A 17,885-nucleotide genomic window follows, 5' to 3' on the forward strand; every position below is an offset into this window, starting at 1 on the left:
ATCGCAAAATCGATTACTTTGTATTAACTGGCGGTCCAATAGCGGCAGTCAGTATCAACGACAACGGCAGTAGTAGTCCAGATTCTTCTTTACGTTTAAATTGAAACACAGTAACGCAGTTAATTCGCGAAAGTATTCATTAAATTTATTGCTCATAGTAATTGTTTAATTAAAATGTCCAGTGTTTGTAAAATTTAAATTGTGGAAAGTGTCTGTAGTGTCGTTAAGTGTTGAGTGTTCAGTGCTAGTGTAAAGTGTTGCGAATTGCTGATGCTGATGACTTCCAAGTTCCTGAGCAAAATCATCTGGCATCGTCTGGTGGGAAATAGCAGTTAAGTGACGGTTTTTAGCTGCAATACACTTGGAGCAATTTAAATTAAATCTCCAAGTGTATTAGGACACCCTTCTGCATATTATTTCCCCACCAAGGTTTGTTCAAACACTCAAGTGTTTTTTTTTTATTTTTTTAAATATTTTTCTATCATACTCTGCCGCCATTTTATTTTGACGTACGATTTTAAGTTTTCTCCAATTTCTAATAATTTATTTTTAAAATTTTTAAATTTACTGCGCAAGTAATAAGAATAATTATTAAGGGTGCATTCAAAAATGCGCGACGCCACAGCTGCTTGCAGCGCCATTGAAATGTACCTTCAATCGGCTATTCGTCCCGCGCTTCGCTAATGGAAAGTTCTCGACGCCATTTTATATTCAGTAGACAAAGAACGGACTTGGTTGAGGACGTAAAAATGTTGCTCTGAGTATTTATTGTGTTTTAATGGTTTTTATTTATTATTTTTGTTTGAATTAATGACAATTAAGTCACTAAGTATCAGCATAATTATTTTATATAATTATTTTGTGCCGATGGAGAGAAAAAGTGATGAATTTTTTTTTTGTCACGGGACTGAGCTGTATGTTGTGTTAATGTTTGAAAATTTGAATTCGGGTTGGATTCTTCGTGCAGTTAAAGTGATTTAATCTTTAAATAGAATCAGTGATAATAAATAAAAATTTGATTAATTTAATTAATTAAGATTCTGAAGTTAGCGGACAGTTGAAAATTTTTTGATTTTTTTTTAACAATTAAATTTAAAAAATAACAAAAATCCAGGTGTAGAAAATTAAAAAAACTGTAAGTGAAATTTTTCGAATTTTTCTTTTTTTTTTAATAAATATTTTTTAAAAAATTTAAAAATTTTTAGTCGGCTAATTTCAGTCTCATAATTAATTGAGGCAGATAAAGTTTGAATTTTATGGTGAAAGTGGTGGAGATTGGCTTCGCTTGTTGGCGCCATGACATTTAAACTTTTGGATGATAAATTTATTGTAATAGTGTTGATAATTTTAAAGTTTGTGATAAAAAGTGAAGTGTAGTGATTATGTTGGAGATCATGACCAGGATGATTTTGAATCCAGTGATGCTGCTGGTGGCGGAGTTTGCTGAGAAGAGACAACCAGAGACATTTATCATCATGGTGAGTCAGTAATATTTTTAAATTATTTTGTTCACATTAATCCATTTTATTTATAAGAACTTTAAATCGGCAGAGAAATTTTTATATTTATTTTTATTTTTAAAATGTAATTTTATTCGTTTCAAAACTTTTCGTTTAACATTTTTAAAATAGTGGGTATTAAAATAAAAATGAGCTTATGGTAGTACAGGTTGATAAATTTGAAATTTATTAAGAACATGACCTGATGCTGTTGATATTCAATTTGAATTAATTAATATCTACTTCCAAACATAATATCTTTTAATATTTCGTCAACCCAATCGTTTATACACTGAGTATTTTCAAATATAAAGTTACAATTATTATCAGCAGTATTGATTTCTGCTAGAAAATAATGTCCCCGTAGAGTTGATTCGCAAGCAAGAGTACATTGTGAAAAATTTCCTTTAAATTTTACTATGGGTGCATTGTAACCCCAGACCATAAGAAAACTGGTATAAAATTTACAATCATCCCATAGTAAACGTATGCGCAGACGACACAATTGGGACCTATGCGCATACGTTTACTATGGGACACTTGTAACTTTTGTGCCAGTTTTCTTAAGATCCGGGGTTACAATGCACCCATAGTAAAATTTAATGGGAATTTTTCAGTGTAGCTCCTAGATAATTAAAATATATAAATATGTTCAATATATTGACTTTGTCAATATTTCTTGAAACATGTTATAAAAAAAAAAAAAAAAAAAAAAACACTTTATCATCGTCACATAAGACGTGAGAATAAGAATAGTTTCTTGTATTTCAAACGTGTCTATCCAGTTATTCTCTTATCAATTACAAGATGTATGCATTTTTCATTGGTTTTTGAATAATTATTTCAAAATATCTTTACAGTAGCTGATACTTTGAATTTCTTTATCTGACTTGTAATAAATCTCCGGTTATTCTATAAAAGTTTAGTAAAAAATTATGAAGGACATTCTGAGACAATGCCCGCACTTTTTTAAAAATATTCAATGATCTAGAACTGCCATACAGTATTCAAATTTTATTAATTAATTTCAAAAAATTAAAGCATTAATTGAAAAAATAATAACAGTTGAAATTTCACCGAGATATAGATTAAAAAAAGTTCAGTTGTTATCAATTAGGAGTTGAACACAAATTTGATTAATAAATTTTAACTTCAAAAATTTGATATTAAAAATTTCGTTTAACTCCTGATTGATGTCAATTGTAAATAATATTTTTGAAAATCTATGTCTCAGCGAAACTGTAACTGCGTTGTCTTTTTTTCAGTTAATTGTCAAAATTTTAATACGGTCGTTAAATTCGAAAGACATTGAATATTTTTGAAAAGTGGGGGAGGTGTCTAAGAATGACCTTAAGTCTTAAAATAGTATTTGTATTGAAAATAATTATAATATACAAAAAAAATAGTCATTATATTTTGCCCTCGGTAAAAAAAATACCATCGTTTTATAAAATAATAAATGTATATATTTTTAGTCGCAAAGTATCTTCAAAAAATTTTTCTAATAATTCGATACATATTGAATGAGTTCTGACGTCAAAAAAAGTAACAGAAAATTTGACTTTTTGATTGCTAAAACAACTATTTTTATTTTTTATTATTTTCTTTTGTAATTCTCGTCGAAGACTAAGATCGATCTTTTCTTATTTTTTTTCCTATTTTTTTTTTTTTTTTGTAACTTTCCCTTTAGCAGTCAATTGCCGAGTTTGTTCATTAATTCGAAGAAAAAGGCTTAAGGCGATGAAACGAACACTAATGAGATGTTTGAATTCTGTTCAAGGTTTTCTCAACTATTACTTAATTTTTATATATTTATTTGTTAATATTGTAAAAAAACGCGGTTGTCAAAAGGTAAAGGGCAATAAAATTAAACTTTTCCTCTCTTAATAAATATTATTTTATTCAAAATATGAAAATAAATAGTCGTTATTTATATAAATTTGTGAAATGTTATTTTTCACCGCAGCTTCAAAGAGAAATTTTCCTTAAAAAGAAATTTTTTAAAATAAAACAAAAAATATAAGACGGAAAAATATATATATATATATATATATATATATATATATATATACTTACATGGTGAAAAATTACTTATTCAAATATATACACAACTATTTTTTTAAAAATTTATTCAAATAAATTATAAAAAAAGTAATGTTCAATTATTTATAAATTATTTGAATTTCAAAGTCAGGAATAAGTATGAATAATTAATGAAATTTAAAAATATATATATATGTAAATTTATATATAGGTACAAAGTAATTAAATTATGATGAATTAAACAAACTATTTTCTGAGAATGACATGTAATTAATAATGTGGTTAAAGATAGCTTAGTTACCGTTCTGTTGTGTTTTAAACATACTAAGATTATTCGCGTTTACTTTGAACTTTATGAGAAGTTGTTTTGGTTTTGCATAAATTATGCAGAGCTCACAGATGGCAAACATCTATATAACTTTTAGCATACCAACTACAGCTCCCTTAAGTTGGCGGGGGGAATTCGATTTTTGGCAAATTTTTTTTAGCAATTCGTTTGTTCGTCGATTGTTCGTCAATGTTCGCTATAAATAATTATTTGTTCGTTCTTTATTTTTTTTTAAATAAATTTTTAAAAATTTATTTGAAGTTAGCGGTGACTATACTCATTTTCTATCTTTTTTAATTTTTTTTCCATTTATCTTGATTTGTTTGTTAATACCCCACCAAAAATAGCGTTTGTTTGTTTGTTTTTATATTTATAATTAATTATTAAAATTTTAATTATGCCCGTTGATCTAATAGTAGTTGTGCGCATGCGCAAGTGTCTGCTCTAGGTTTAAAATTTTTTATTGTTTTCATTATTATTTATGTTTTAATTAAATTAGTAATCTTATCAAGTAATTATCAAATCCTGTTGATCATCTAGCACATCGTAAGAGTATCCAGGTATTTATCGGAGAGAAATGTCAATAAGCCACAATAAAATATGAAACGAAAGAGTCCTCAAAGAATCTTAGAAAACCACTTTTAATATTATTATTATTATCTTTATTTATTTAATATTTAATACACTCGACTAATTATTTTGTTTTATCAATATTAATTATGTATTAAAAATACTGAAAACATTTTAATGTTATTTTCATTTACTCTTTTATAATTTACCGCTCTGTTTTGTAACTTACGTGGTGTGTCACCTATTATCAAGTATTTTAACTTGCCGTTCAACTAGTATTTTTGTGTTACACAGTTGGTCTCATAAATAGTTGGTAAACCAATTACTAAATTACAAGTATCATCGAAGTCAATAATAAATAAATATAATATTGGAGCAGGTTTGTAAAATTAAACTAATAATTAATTATTTATTTAATATTAGAGTAGACTTATACAATTGAAGTTATTAATTATTCATTTGCGCAATTTTTATAAATTTATATTTTGCGTCTACATTGAGACTCAAAATAACTTAGCCTAAGAAATTTGATGAAAATTTTAATTAATATTTATTATTAAACATCATTTTATAATTAAAGATGTTTTTCTAATTTTTTTTTTTTTTTTTTTTTTTTTTTTTTTCCAAATATTAAAATTTTTTTTATTTTTCAGTTTTGAAAACAATATTTTTATACCACTTATCAAAATGGAGCTCAACTCTATAATGTTTCACCAATCGGATGTGATTCTTTCATCTAATCTCCAACATTATTTGTCCTTCATTTATATGTAAGTATATTACCATTAATTATTAGTATTATTATCAATAAGTTTTTGAACTCTGAAAATTTTTTGATCAGTACCCTGATTAAGAAAAATGATTTGCTTGATGTTGAGTGTATATCTATATATTAGTCGATTCAAATTGTTTTGAATCATTCCAAATTATTTTTGTTGATCAGGGTAACAGTTATATTTTATGATTATATTATTATATCGATTATTTTTTCTATACAGAGTTGACTAGAGAGGCTATGCAAACTGGAATCCGGGATGTAGACTCACTGAGTCACTGGTGATAATTGGTACAGTAGATAATATAAGTTGATCGTTGATGATGGACCGATCGGAAAGAGTTTTTTGGCTATTGAGACTATTATTAATTAAGAGCGTTTCGATTATGCTGGTGCGGAGAAGAAAAAGTTCTGTATCTACATTGCTATCGGTCAAATGAGATCTACAGTAACTTGGATCGTGAAAATAGTGACGGCACTGCTATTAACTATTCTATCATCGTATTCGATACCGTGTCTGATGCTGCTCTTTTCTTACACTTTTTTGCCATGTGCCATGGCAGAACTTTTTTTTTGTGACAACGGCAAACATGTCTTCATTATTTATGATGATTTGTCAAAATCGGTAATTGCTTACCATTAAATACTTTTATTTTTGAGACGACCTTTAGGAAATGATGCTTAGCCTCGTCATGTATTCTATATTCATTCTCGTTTTCTTGAAAGAGCAGTAAAATCCATTAAATGTACATAAATAATTGGTGAGTGAAATGAATAATTTATTAAATGAAAAACATGAATAAAATACGTTATTAAATAATCATATGATATTAGAGTTCGGACCGTCAATAATTTCCAGATGTTTCATCAAAAAAATAATAGTTAAAAAAAAATGCCTTTAGTTTTCCAAATTTTCAGTTAAGTATTTATAATTTTTTTCATAAATAATTCGTAAAAACAGATCAAAAATCATTATATAACTGTCAGTTTTTATTACTGAGTAGTATGACATTGAAATTCATAGGCCTCGACCATTTTTGGATATTTTGGAAAATGAATTATTTAAAGAAAAAGTTGTTTTTTGGAATATCTAGATGTATACGTTTTTATTAAAAGTTTTTTATAAATTTTTTCTGAAAAAACAACAAAATTATTATGTTTATTTGTTTCTATTGCTGAGTAGTAAATACGAATCATATTTTTTGTTAATAAAAGAATTTTGTTTTAAGTTTGATTCAGAATTACAATAACCAAGTTAGTTTTTCCATCCATCATGGCAAAATACGAGGACTCGTCAAATTACTTTAATCATCCATGGGATCCAATGACTTTGAGGCATACGTAAACATAGTTGCATTTCAACAAGGTAAATTTTAAATTGTTTATGAACCTGACATTTACAATCTAATGATAATCATATTTGTTTTAGCAAGTAAATTATATCAAGAAAAAATTTATTTTTTAATTCAACTTATAAATATTCAATTTTGACATGTATCCATTTCATAAATTTTTTTCTTTATTATAATTTATTTATTCAAAAAGAAAAAAAATTGTTTATTACATGTCTATACCAGTAAGATAAAAAAAGTCTCAGATCATTGTAATTGTTGGCTGAGGCGAAGCTGAGGCTGACAAACTTGTGATCTGAGACTTTTTGTATTTTACTGGCCTAGGTATGTAATATATATATATATATATATATATATATATATATATGTGTGTGTGTGTATATATATATATATAAGTGCGCGCGCGCGTGTGTGTGTGTGCGTGTGTGTGTGTGTGAAAATTATTAGATATCGGCTATTTTCAGACACAATTTAATTAAATCATTTAAATAGTAGGCTTATGATTTATATTTTACAGGTGCAACGCTTTTACTGGGACTTCCTTGATAGTAAAAACTATTTGACTGTCTCCGAAGCCGATGAGTTACTCCAAGCGAGCAAACTTCGGATTAATATGTAGAATGATGATATCAAAGACAATAGAAATCGTTAGATTTCTATTTAAGAGTGATATGTAGATTTCTATTCATATTTGATAGTCGTCTATTAGTGTACGGTTGACTGAAGTAGTTTCTTAATAAGTTTTTAAATCTTTTAAGTATACATATTGTCATTATAACTTTAATGTCTCATTTATTCCTTTTTTTTTAACTTAATTAGTGTAACTAGAAACCATTAGATGTCTGTCACTTCTAGTTATGTCTTGAGAAAAAAAAAGTAATTATGTAAAATTATTCTAAAAATTTAGGAAAATCTAAAATAAATCTATTAAGTTTATGAAAATTTTTACTCTTAATAAATGCAATATTTCGTTAATTAATTTTATACTGAGAAAAATAGTAATTTTTTCAACAGTTAATGGAAAAAATTTTCTTAAATTTGCTTGTTTTTTAATTACTACCCAATTCATTCATTGTTATGTATCAATTAATATGACAAGAATCACAGCTTTAAATAAAACACAAAAGACACCCAATAACTGGTGCAAACTATTTGACATTTTTTGGACAAGATTAAAACTATATGTTATTGTTTTAGAGTAAATCAGTAAAAAAAATATATGTATATATTCATATAATATGGTTTCTTATAATGGTTTTTTGCAATTTATTATCGATACAAATTTATATCAATTTACATTCTATTGTTATAATAATAATATTTACTTATATTTTAGATGATGAAAATGTCCACATTTTATATTATGCGTGACGTCAAAATTAAATCTATTGGTATAAAAAATGTCATTGATGATCAAATCATATTGTGTTGGTGATAGTTATTAAATTTTAAGACTTTAGTATAATCAATTTTTATAGTTTCTTCGTCATTGATCCTCAGCTATATTACTTGATTATTATCTATTGAAAAATGATAAGCAATATAAATAGTAATTAGTATGCGGCTAACGACAATAATTGATCAAAAAAATTAAGTTTAGTTACTTAAATTCTAACTATCATTGATTATTTTTCTAATTCTCCTTTACGTTACCACCTTAGCCACATCAATTTCAACAAAATTTTATGTTTGACATCTTTTTTTTTTCGTTAAAATTTGAAATAAACAAATGTTTGTACTGATTCTATGCTTTTTTATATTGGTCTATTCACTATGAATTTAATATTTACAATGGCTTACTTTTCAAAAAGACATGATGGTTTCGAAATATCGAGGTGATTCGACTAGTTGTAATTTCTTGAATAACATAGTTTTATAGGTCTAAACATTTATTTATTTTTTTTTTTTTCAATTAAAAATATCTTTTTTACCTTTACTGCATTTATAGAAAGTGGATCAGTTCATTAAAAATGTATTTGAAGTTTTATGAAGTACAAATAACAATGAAAAAACCTAAATTATTTACAAAAGCCCACTCAAAAGACCCCCTATAATATATATTTTACATATACATAGGTGCTCTACATAGTTAAATTTCCAGGTAAGAATAACGAGCGACTCCAAAGAATTAGATTTTTAATTATTAATAAAATTAATTTATCTTTAATAATGTAAGACACTAGATAACAATGGAAACATTAAAATATCAAAGAATGCACAATTCTTTAAAAAAAAATAATTTATGTAAAAATATTTTATTCACAATAGTCTAATTAATTATCAAGTATTTCAATCTGAAATTATTTAATTTTAAATAATTAAATACGAAATCGCATTGGTTATGGTAGCCACGTGGTTTACTTAGTAATAAATGAAATATTTTTCCAATTCAAAATTTAGCTATTTATATAGATATTGTACCTATTGTTATTGAAACTTTTATAAAAAAATTATTTTAATTGAAATTTTCAAATATTGAGTCATGCACTTGTGCAATGAAAATTAATTAATACATTAAATGTTAGACAGGAGTGTAACGACGCCTATAACTTAAACAGTTTATTCATGTAAACTTTAATGCATAATTTTAAACAAGAAGTATTCAAAATTATTAAAAATCAACTTAGTATCAGAAAGGAATGTTAGTAATTAAAAACCCTGAATGAAATTCTTAGTAGTTGATTGACAGCTAGATAATAAATTAAAATATCAATGAAGGTCTTTTTTTCTAACTGACATAATTAATGCAAAAATCTTTTACTTATTATGATCAAAATGATGTGTTTTTTTTTTTTTTTTAATACAAATTATTTTTTTACTTATGATCAAATTATCCGCTGCATAGGTTATGGTTACCACGTGGTCGTTACTTTTATATGATTATTTTCCCAGATTCAAACCAGAATAAAACAGAAATGTATCAGCATAAAAAACGAATAAAAGCAAAAGCTAATACAGTTTAATGTTCTTTATTGATTAGATCGATAAGATTTATATATGCATATAATTTTAAATTAACACTTACTAACATAATTTATAGCAGGTGATATTTATCATTTGATTGTTGTATTAGCAGCTTGTGCATGATAAAATAATCGGGATATATATTTACATCTATGGTTTTTTCATAAATGTTAACACTTAACTAATGCAAGTAAACATTTTTTCAACTATTCATTTTATTGTATTTTTCTTGAGTCTAAAATTTTCATTATACTAATTAATTTTGAGATTTTAATTCTGATCCATAATCTGAATCTAAATTTACGTCAAAATCTAAAAACTCTTGAACTTTTTCCTTATATTATTCTTTGCAGTTCCAACAGTATACCAAATAACGGAGTATAAAATGAAAATATATTAGTTAATAAAAATTTGTAATATTAATTTATATTTAATAATAAATCAATTACCTTGCATAAACGTTAGAAATTAACATTGTATTTTACAGCATTTCCAAATATTATATTCATATCATCAGCTACTTAACTAACCGTAATATACTTTTTTTGTATTATAAATGTAATTTGTAATAAAGTAACATCAGTTTCATAGTTGGCTCTTGTTGTTTTTTACTAATCCGATAAAAGTACCTCATAATTGAGTCTTATCTTACTTTTGATTTCTTCTAACATTACAGAATAGTTGGCACAAATCATTCTGTAAAATATTGAATTATTTTAGTCCTAATAAAAGACAGTTTTTTCTTTCACTTCGAAGGCTCAGATAATACTATCTCCTCTGGATCGTTCTCTATACCTCTATTATCTACAAACGATGTTCGTCGTTTATGCATGACAAATTAACTGTACAACAATTATTATTTAAATTAAAAAACAATCATGATATAGATTATTTAAATAACGACAAAAACAGTAATATTTAACTTAAAAAATAATTTTGATTGTATAAAAAAAATGATTAACAAAGACCTACGGCTTCCTGTAAATATAATAATTTAACGATTTTGTTGATGTCTAAAATGAATCAAATTTATGAATAAAAAAAAAAGAGATTTAGTATTTCTATTTATTAACTGTTTAAAAAACTTACTCATTATTTAAAAAAATGAAATTATTTATTTATTTGTTTAACATTATAAAACATTTATTTTTTCTGTTTAACATATTAATCTTGTAGTATAAAACATTTTAAAATTACGTCATAATATAATAATGATAATAATAATTTTATTTATTTTATAATCGTAAAACTTAAATAGATTTTACACTTAATGACTTTTTATTACTTTTGGCAACAACCTTAACACTAAGTTTTCATAAATGTAATTGAGCAAAAATATTAATAATAATCGAAGTATAGAGATTTCCAATATCACTTGTATCCACTTATTGCATTTTTTTAAATACTTGCTAAAGCTGCAAAAAAAGAGAAAATAAAATCTTTAATAATTCAATTACATGATTGACACTTAAAGATTATGATAATTTAAGACTAATTTTTATCCTAATACTAAGAATAGTCACGTAGTTCTTGGATTAAAACGAATGTAGTAAAAAAAAGAAAAGAAGAAGAAAAAAGTAGCAACCATTAATATAAACGAGTTTAATTCGACTATATGTTTATTAATTGAAATAGAATTTTAAAAGAAAGATTTCATTTAAATGGTAGCGAACAAAGTATGAATCAAATACTTTAATTAATATAAGTTTTTTTTTGGAGTTAGCAGTTATCTAAAAATTGGTAACCTACTTTATGACAAATAAATTATAGAAAAAAAAAACATTGATTTATTTTAAAAAAGGCTTAAACTAAGATAAGAGACCTAATACTCGATCAGGGAACTAGTACCCGATCACTCATGTATTTGTATATCTATATTTAGAACAATTTAGTAAATATAGATATACAAATATATGGAGTGATCGGGTACTAGTTCCCTAATTGAGTATTAGGTCTCTTACCTTATAAACAAAAGTAAAAAATTTATTTTTTTATGGTTTATTTGTGATAAAACAAGTTTCAAAACTTAATTAACCGTATTATTTTAATACCAATATCAAATAGTTTGAACATATCGATTCCGAGGATTTTTAACTTTTGAAATTAAAAAAATGAAATGTTTGAAGCATAAATTTGTTATTAGAAAATTTATATTAGAGTGGTAATTATGATTTAAATGTGTACTATAAAAAAGAGCTGAATTTAATTTGTCGTTATGAAATATTTTTTAGTCATAGAAACTTTAAACAGAAAAAAATAAAATTTAATACACTTATTAGTTTTTATATTGTTTTCAAAATTCAATATGAGCTGACTTTGTTAATAGTTATTTATAATTTTTATTGTGAACCGAAACAAAAAATTATTTTTAGTGTTACAATAAAAATTTCTCTTATAATATAATTGATCGAACAAATAAAAGAAAATTATAGAAATTTGAAGAAATTACCTGAAATATATAAATATATTTTTCTTTTTTACAGTGAGAATAAAGTGTAAAAAATCCCATGAGGTACAATTTTCGTGCGTTCACTAATAAATTTAGACTTTTCTAGTTGGTCATTGTAGAATCGCCAATTTCCTGTCAAGTTTCTACAATATGTGATGTAGTGAAAAGAGTTATAACCAATAACCCCTGTCAAGCTATAATTAAAAAAAAAATCATATAGAAACAAATCATTTGTATTTCAGATGTAATAAAGATGTACCAACCGATAACTAAATTTTTTTGATGAATGTGTTTCATTTAAATCCAAACACTTCGGTAATTCACCAAGTTTACATGAAGTTCCATCTTTTTCATTTACCGATTTTACGTCTAATTCAATGTAAATATATCGATTAAGTGTCGTTTTACAGGTTGTTTGTTTTTTTTGGCAGCTTGTGCAAAATTTATTATAAGCTATGCTTTTAAAATGTAATGCTTCTTGCAAACATTTAAACCCTTTTTCCATGATTAAATTATAATTTGCAGTCAAAACCGGTATATTACGTTGATAATCTTGGCAGCCGAATGATGAACATGAATTATTTTCGAATGCACTTGGTTCACTTGTAAATAATTTAATCCACAAACTATTCACGTTATCTACACAATTAATACAACGATTTACGTTTTTAGTTTTACGATTGGCAATATTCATTTGATTTTGTGTGCATTCAGTGTCTTGATAGATAGGATGTAAAATAGAAAATCGTTTAACATAGATATCTTTTTTTAATCCTGTTGACATAAAATCGGTAACAAAATTAAAAGTGGAATTTGAAGAATTGCTAACAAAATTATTAAATTCTTCATTTTGTAAACATCCATAGAAAATCAACTGAACAATACTGTCGAATGGGCACGTATTGAAAGCAAACCAGGATTCATTTTGAAAAAAGACAGGTCCGCTTTTATTACCATTTTGTAATAAAAATTCTTCTTTTTTGTTTGAAGGCGCCAAATTGTTTATTAAATTGATTTCGGGAAAACTTTTGAAGTATTTACCTTCCTTTTTAATCATTCTTAAATTTTTTTCCACAGCGGCATCGAAACTGTTTTCATTCAATGGTGAATTATTATCGGAACAATAACTGTGATCAAGATTAACTAAATTATTTAAATTCGGCTGATATAAATTTTCGTTATTTTCATTTGCGCTACAATCAATATTATCTAAAACGTTATTATTATCAATTTCAGAAGAATTAAATGACTCAGTATTAAAATTGGTGGGAATATCTTCATTGAATAAATGACAATCTGAATCTAACCAATCACAGTCGTTGTGCTTCATATCATATCCTTGTCCATTCCAATTTTCATTGAGTAAATTATCGTTAGGTTCGCAATCTTCTTTGCATAATTCGTCTTCAGGATTACTATTTATTTTATCATTTTTTTGCTTATTAGCATGGTAATTCTTAACGAATTTTAACAATTCGCGTTCAAAAATTTTGACACCACCATCAATAAGTTTAAGATGAGCTTTAACTAAGTAATCAACACGTGCAGGGAGAGAAATCATTTTACCTAATAACTCTTTCAATTCTTTAAACGCTTGCTCTATGTACGCAGAAGTTGCTCGTAAACTCGTGTAATGAATACAAACTTTCGTCCATAGCGGAAACTCTCTCACTTCTTTAAGTAATGAATCTTTAAATAGAGGTACATAAAAAGTGTTTAAATTATTAATATCATTACTACCATCAGAATGAACATTCAATGAAAAAGCGACAAGATTATTTATCCAACTTGAAATAGTAGTGTCTTTTTCTAATAAATCAGTATTGGTCTCTCGGCGTAAAGTTTCATTTTTTTCTTGATCAAACTCCATAGTTTTAATTTTGTCTTCAATATTATTAATAAAGTCTTGAGATTCATTTTTGGCAATCAATTTTTCCAACTCTGACCTTGCTGCTTTTGTAGTTATCATTTCGCCATCAAAATCAACAATAGAATCATCATATTCGGTGCCACAGACAATCAAAATTAATACAAGGATTCTTTCAAAATCTTTTAAATTATTACAATCCATCAATAATGCAACACTGTATAAGTAAAATGATTTAATTCTTGGATGAATAACCGATTTCCAACATTTCCAGCCACTTATAGCATGAATAAAATGAGCCGTATCCAATCTGATAAAAGTTTTTACAGAGTCAAGTGAAGCACCGTTTTTGACATGTTGAAAACACCTATTAACGTAATCAAATAAAGAAAAATTATTGCAAGCTAAACAGGAGGCATTTAAAAGGACACGAGATCCATCACAGACTACTTCTGTCGGAGGCGAAACTTTACTAAGCCAGTTTTCTAGTCCAAATTTGATGGTCTTAGTGTCATGAATTTCCGATAAAATTTGATAAACAGATTGTGAAGTATTACTAAAATTAATTACGATTTGGTATAAAAAAATACTACTCGTAGTTTTATTTTTGCTGTCTAGAAATTTTTTTGCAAGACCTCCTGTAGCATCAATACAAACAGAAGAATAGTGTCTGTGAAGACGCCTGTATTCGTTATAACAATGGATTTGTTGCGGTGAAACATAAAATACTGAAAAAGGCGTATCAATTACAACTTTTATAAAATTTTGATGAGCAGGATTATCGTCCTCGTTGATACGATAAATAGCTTTAATCAAATCTCTCCGATCTTCTGGCTTGACATTCAACTTTTCTTCCTTAGATTCTTTCTTTACTTGATATAAAACATTAGAATTGAATAGAACAGGACATTGAGTACTACCTGGTTTTAACAGATCTTTAGCTTGCTCCAAAATAGTTCCCTTAACTCCATTTGCATCGATCATAGTTTTAAACATTTTTCTTCGCTCGGCTTGCAGTGGCCTTGTAACTTCATCATGAACTTCAAAACGAGTATCCCGGCATCGAAAATTAATAAAAACAGAACCTTTGTCCCCAGGATTGTTTTCGATGTAACCAAAAATAGGATTATTGCACACTTTACTTTTGCACTTGCCAATAAATGTCGCATAATAATTTCCATTTTCATGAATTGTGCCTTTTTTAAATACAAAGGCACACGGTAGTTCAAACTGATGCCATAATTCAAAGGCAATAGTGTCAGTCCACACTTTCGGCTGTAACCTAGGATTTTTACAACTATTGTCTTTTTTATACATACATTCCCAAACACCTCTAGCAATTTCAACATGAAAACATGGAACATCATCCCGCTCTTTAGCATATAGTTTATTAAAATAATCCTTATCGCTATTATCATCACTGTCATCATTATCATTATTATCATTGCTGTCATTGTCATCATCATCATTATTACTATAAGTGAATTTTTTCTTAATTATTTGGGAAAAATATCCACATTCTTTTCTTGCTCTAGTCAAAATCCCCCTACGATTGTCTTTTATGTTGGTCCTAACTGCTGCAGTATTCCATTTACCCACAAATTCTGGTTCCTTGGACATTTTCGACCATACCTCAGCAGAGTATGCTGGCAAGGTATCTGAACAGAAGTAGCTCATATATCTTTTTATAACAGCTATTGAGTCCTCATCTGATACAAGCAGTGGTCTCGGCATTATTGAGTTAATGATTGATAAAACCTGAAATGAAAAGAAAAAAAAAATTAATTGACGTCCATACAGCATCAATTTATTTTTTACTTAAAATAATAATTTAAGTTAATATATTTAAGCAAATAATCCGTTTACCACAATTTAAGTTAAGTGATCAACGTAGAAAATAATATTTATTTTATTATAAATAATTATTATGTAAAAATAATTGTTATAAATAATTATTATATAATAATTATTTATAAAAGAAAGGAATTAAAATGTTTTCGTCAGCCTGATTACTATGCATCTAATAAATATTTTAATAAATAAATATTTCCTTGGATTAGATTTTAGAAATAATAGGTTGTATCACCTAATTTATCGACTGATAATAACCCAAGTGTCACACTTGCCTTTGTGACATCTATAAGATATCCCTGATAGCCAGGGTGGCGACCTGCCGCCAAGTTGGCCTTTCCATAAATTGATCGCAACTTTCCAAGAGACTTGTCGACAACTTGTAGTCAATACAGTTACAAAAGCTGAAAGTTGTCGACAACTCGTCGTCAAGTTGTTCGCAACTCATTTACACCAACTTTCTCGTCAGTAACTCTGGCTATCAGGAATCAGTTTTTAGGCAATTTTGTGCTACATCGATAAGGCACCAACATGTTGACAAAACGATCAGAAATTTATGTCACCGAAAAAATATCTACTTAAAAGACTTGACACAAATGACGACAAAAAGTGAAAAATTACAAATAGTAGCTAATAAGTCATCTAAACGACTTTTTAATTGACATAAGACAGGAAAAACAACACAAATTTTCGCTCCGGGACTAACATTTGCATGTTGTATTTACACCGAAAAAGGTGACTTTGAGACAAAAGAAAATTTGCTTTATCCTTTTAAAGACATCTTAAAGTTGGGTGTATGTTACTTGGGAATTAATTATTTCTAATAGAATTTGATTTAAATATTTAATTTTACTATGTGCAAAAAAAAAAAAAAAATTATTAATGATAATTTTTTTACTGTTTGCAAAACTAGCTACTTACCAATAAACTCCAATTAATAATTTTGCTGAACTTTTCCTTGTTGTCACTGGGAAAATTCATCTTAAAAAGGTGTTCGAATAAATAAAAAAATCTGAAATTAATAACAATAAAATAATTAATCAGTTCCCACGATGCCTAAAACGGAATTAAAACGTTCCGATCATAAAATTAAAAACGATGTAATTTTAAAGAGAAATTTTTATTTATTACTTAAAATTGGGCGCTTTCCATACATAAAAATCGCAATCAAACAATACGCAAACATAAGTTTGAATATTCTTAATGCATATCTTTATATATGCAAATAAATCCTGATTTCCCTCGTTTACAGCATCGGGCGTAAACGGCTGGGCCGATTTCGCTAATTCTTTTTTTGTTGTATCTGTTATTATCAGGTCGGCTAGTAAAATTATAAATATAAATTTCAGCTTGAAATAATTAACAATTCAATAAACTGTGACTTCTATAATAACATTTGAACTACTCCAAGAATCGCCAAGATCATAAATACTTACACATTTATAATTAAAAAATAAAATGATGTAAAAATTATTAATAGCAGTACTAATAATTAATGGTAATATACTTACATATAAATGAAGGACAAATAATGTTGGAGATTAGATGAAAGAATCACATCCGATTGGTGAAACATTATAGAGTTGAGCTCCATTTTGATAAGTGGTATAAAAATATTGTTTTCAAAACTGAAAAATAAAAAAAATTTTAATATTTGGAAAAAAAAAAAAAAAAAAAAAAAAAAAAAAATTAGAAAAACATCTTTAATTATAAAATGATGTTTAATAATAAATATTAATTAAAATTTTCATCAAATTTCTTAGGCTAAGTTATTTTGAGTCTCAATGTAGACGCAAAATATAAATTTATAAAAATTGCGCAAATGAATAATTAATAACTTCAATTGTATAAGTCTACTCTAATATTAAATAAATAATTAATTATTAGTTTAATTTTACAAACCTGCTCCAATATTATATTTATTTATTATTGACTTCGATGATACTTGTAATTTAGTAATTGGTTTACCAACTATTTATGAGACCAACTGTGTAACACAAAAATACTAGTTGAACGGCAAGTTAAAATACTTGATAATAGGTGACACACCACGTAAGTTACAAAACAGAGCGGTAAATTATAAAAGAGTAAATGAAAATAACATTAAAATGTTTTCAGTATTTTTAATACATAATTAATATTGATAAAACAAAATAATTAGTCGAGTGTATTAAATATTAAATAAAT

General features: G+C 26.3%; 1 protein-coding gene across 1 annotated transcript in view; it reads left to right on the top strand.

Annotated features, from left to right (window-relative positions):
• Window positions 1-731: 731 nt before the first annotated feature.
• Window positions 732-17,885, top strand: part of LOC103579347 (tachykinin-like peptides receptor 99D) — a 128,572-nt gene continuing 111,418 nt past the window's right edge. Inside the window, exons 1-2 of the mRNA XM_053739163.1 lie at window positions 732-1,135; window positions 1,206-1,478. The gene's annotated coding sequence lies outside the window, so the exon portion shown is untranslated. The remainder of the gene's footprint in view (window positions 1,136-1,205; window positions 1,479-17,885) is intronic.

This window comes from Microplitis demolitor, chromosome 5 (genome assembly GCF_026212275.2).
Source record: "Microplitis demolitor isolate Queensland-Clemson2020A chromosome 5, iyMicDemo2.1a, whole genome shotgun sequence".
Classification (NCBI taxonomy): Eukaryota; Metazoa; Arthropoda; class Insecta; order Hymenoptera; family Braconidae; genus Microplitis; species Microplitis demolitor.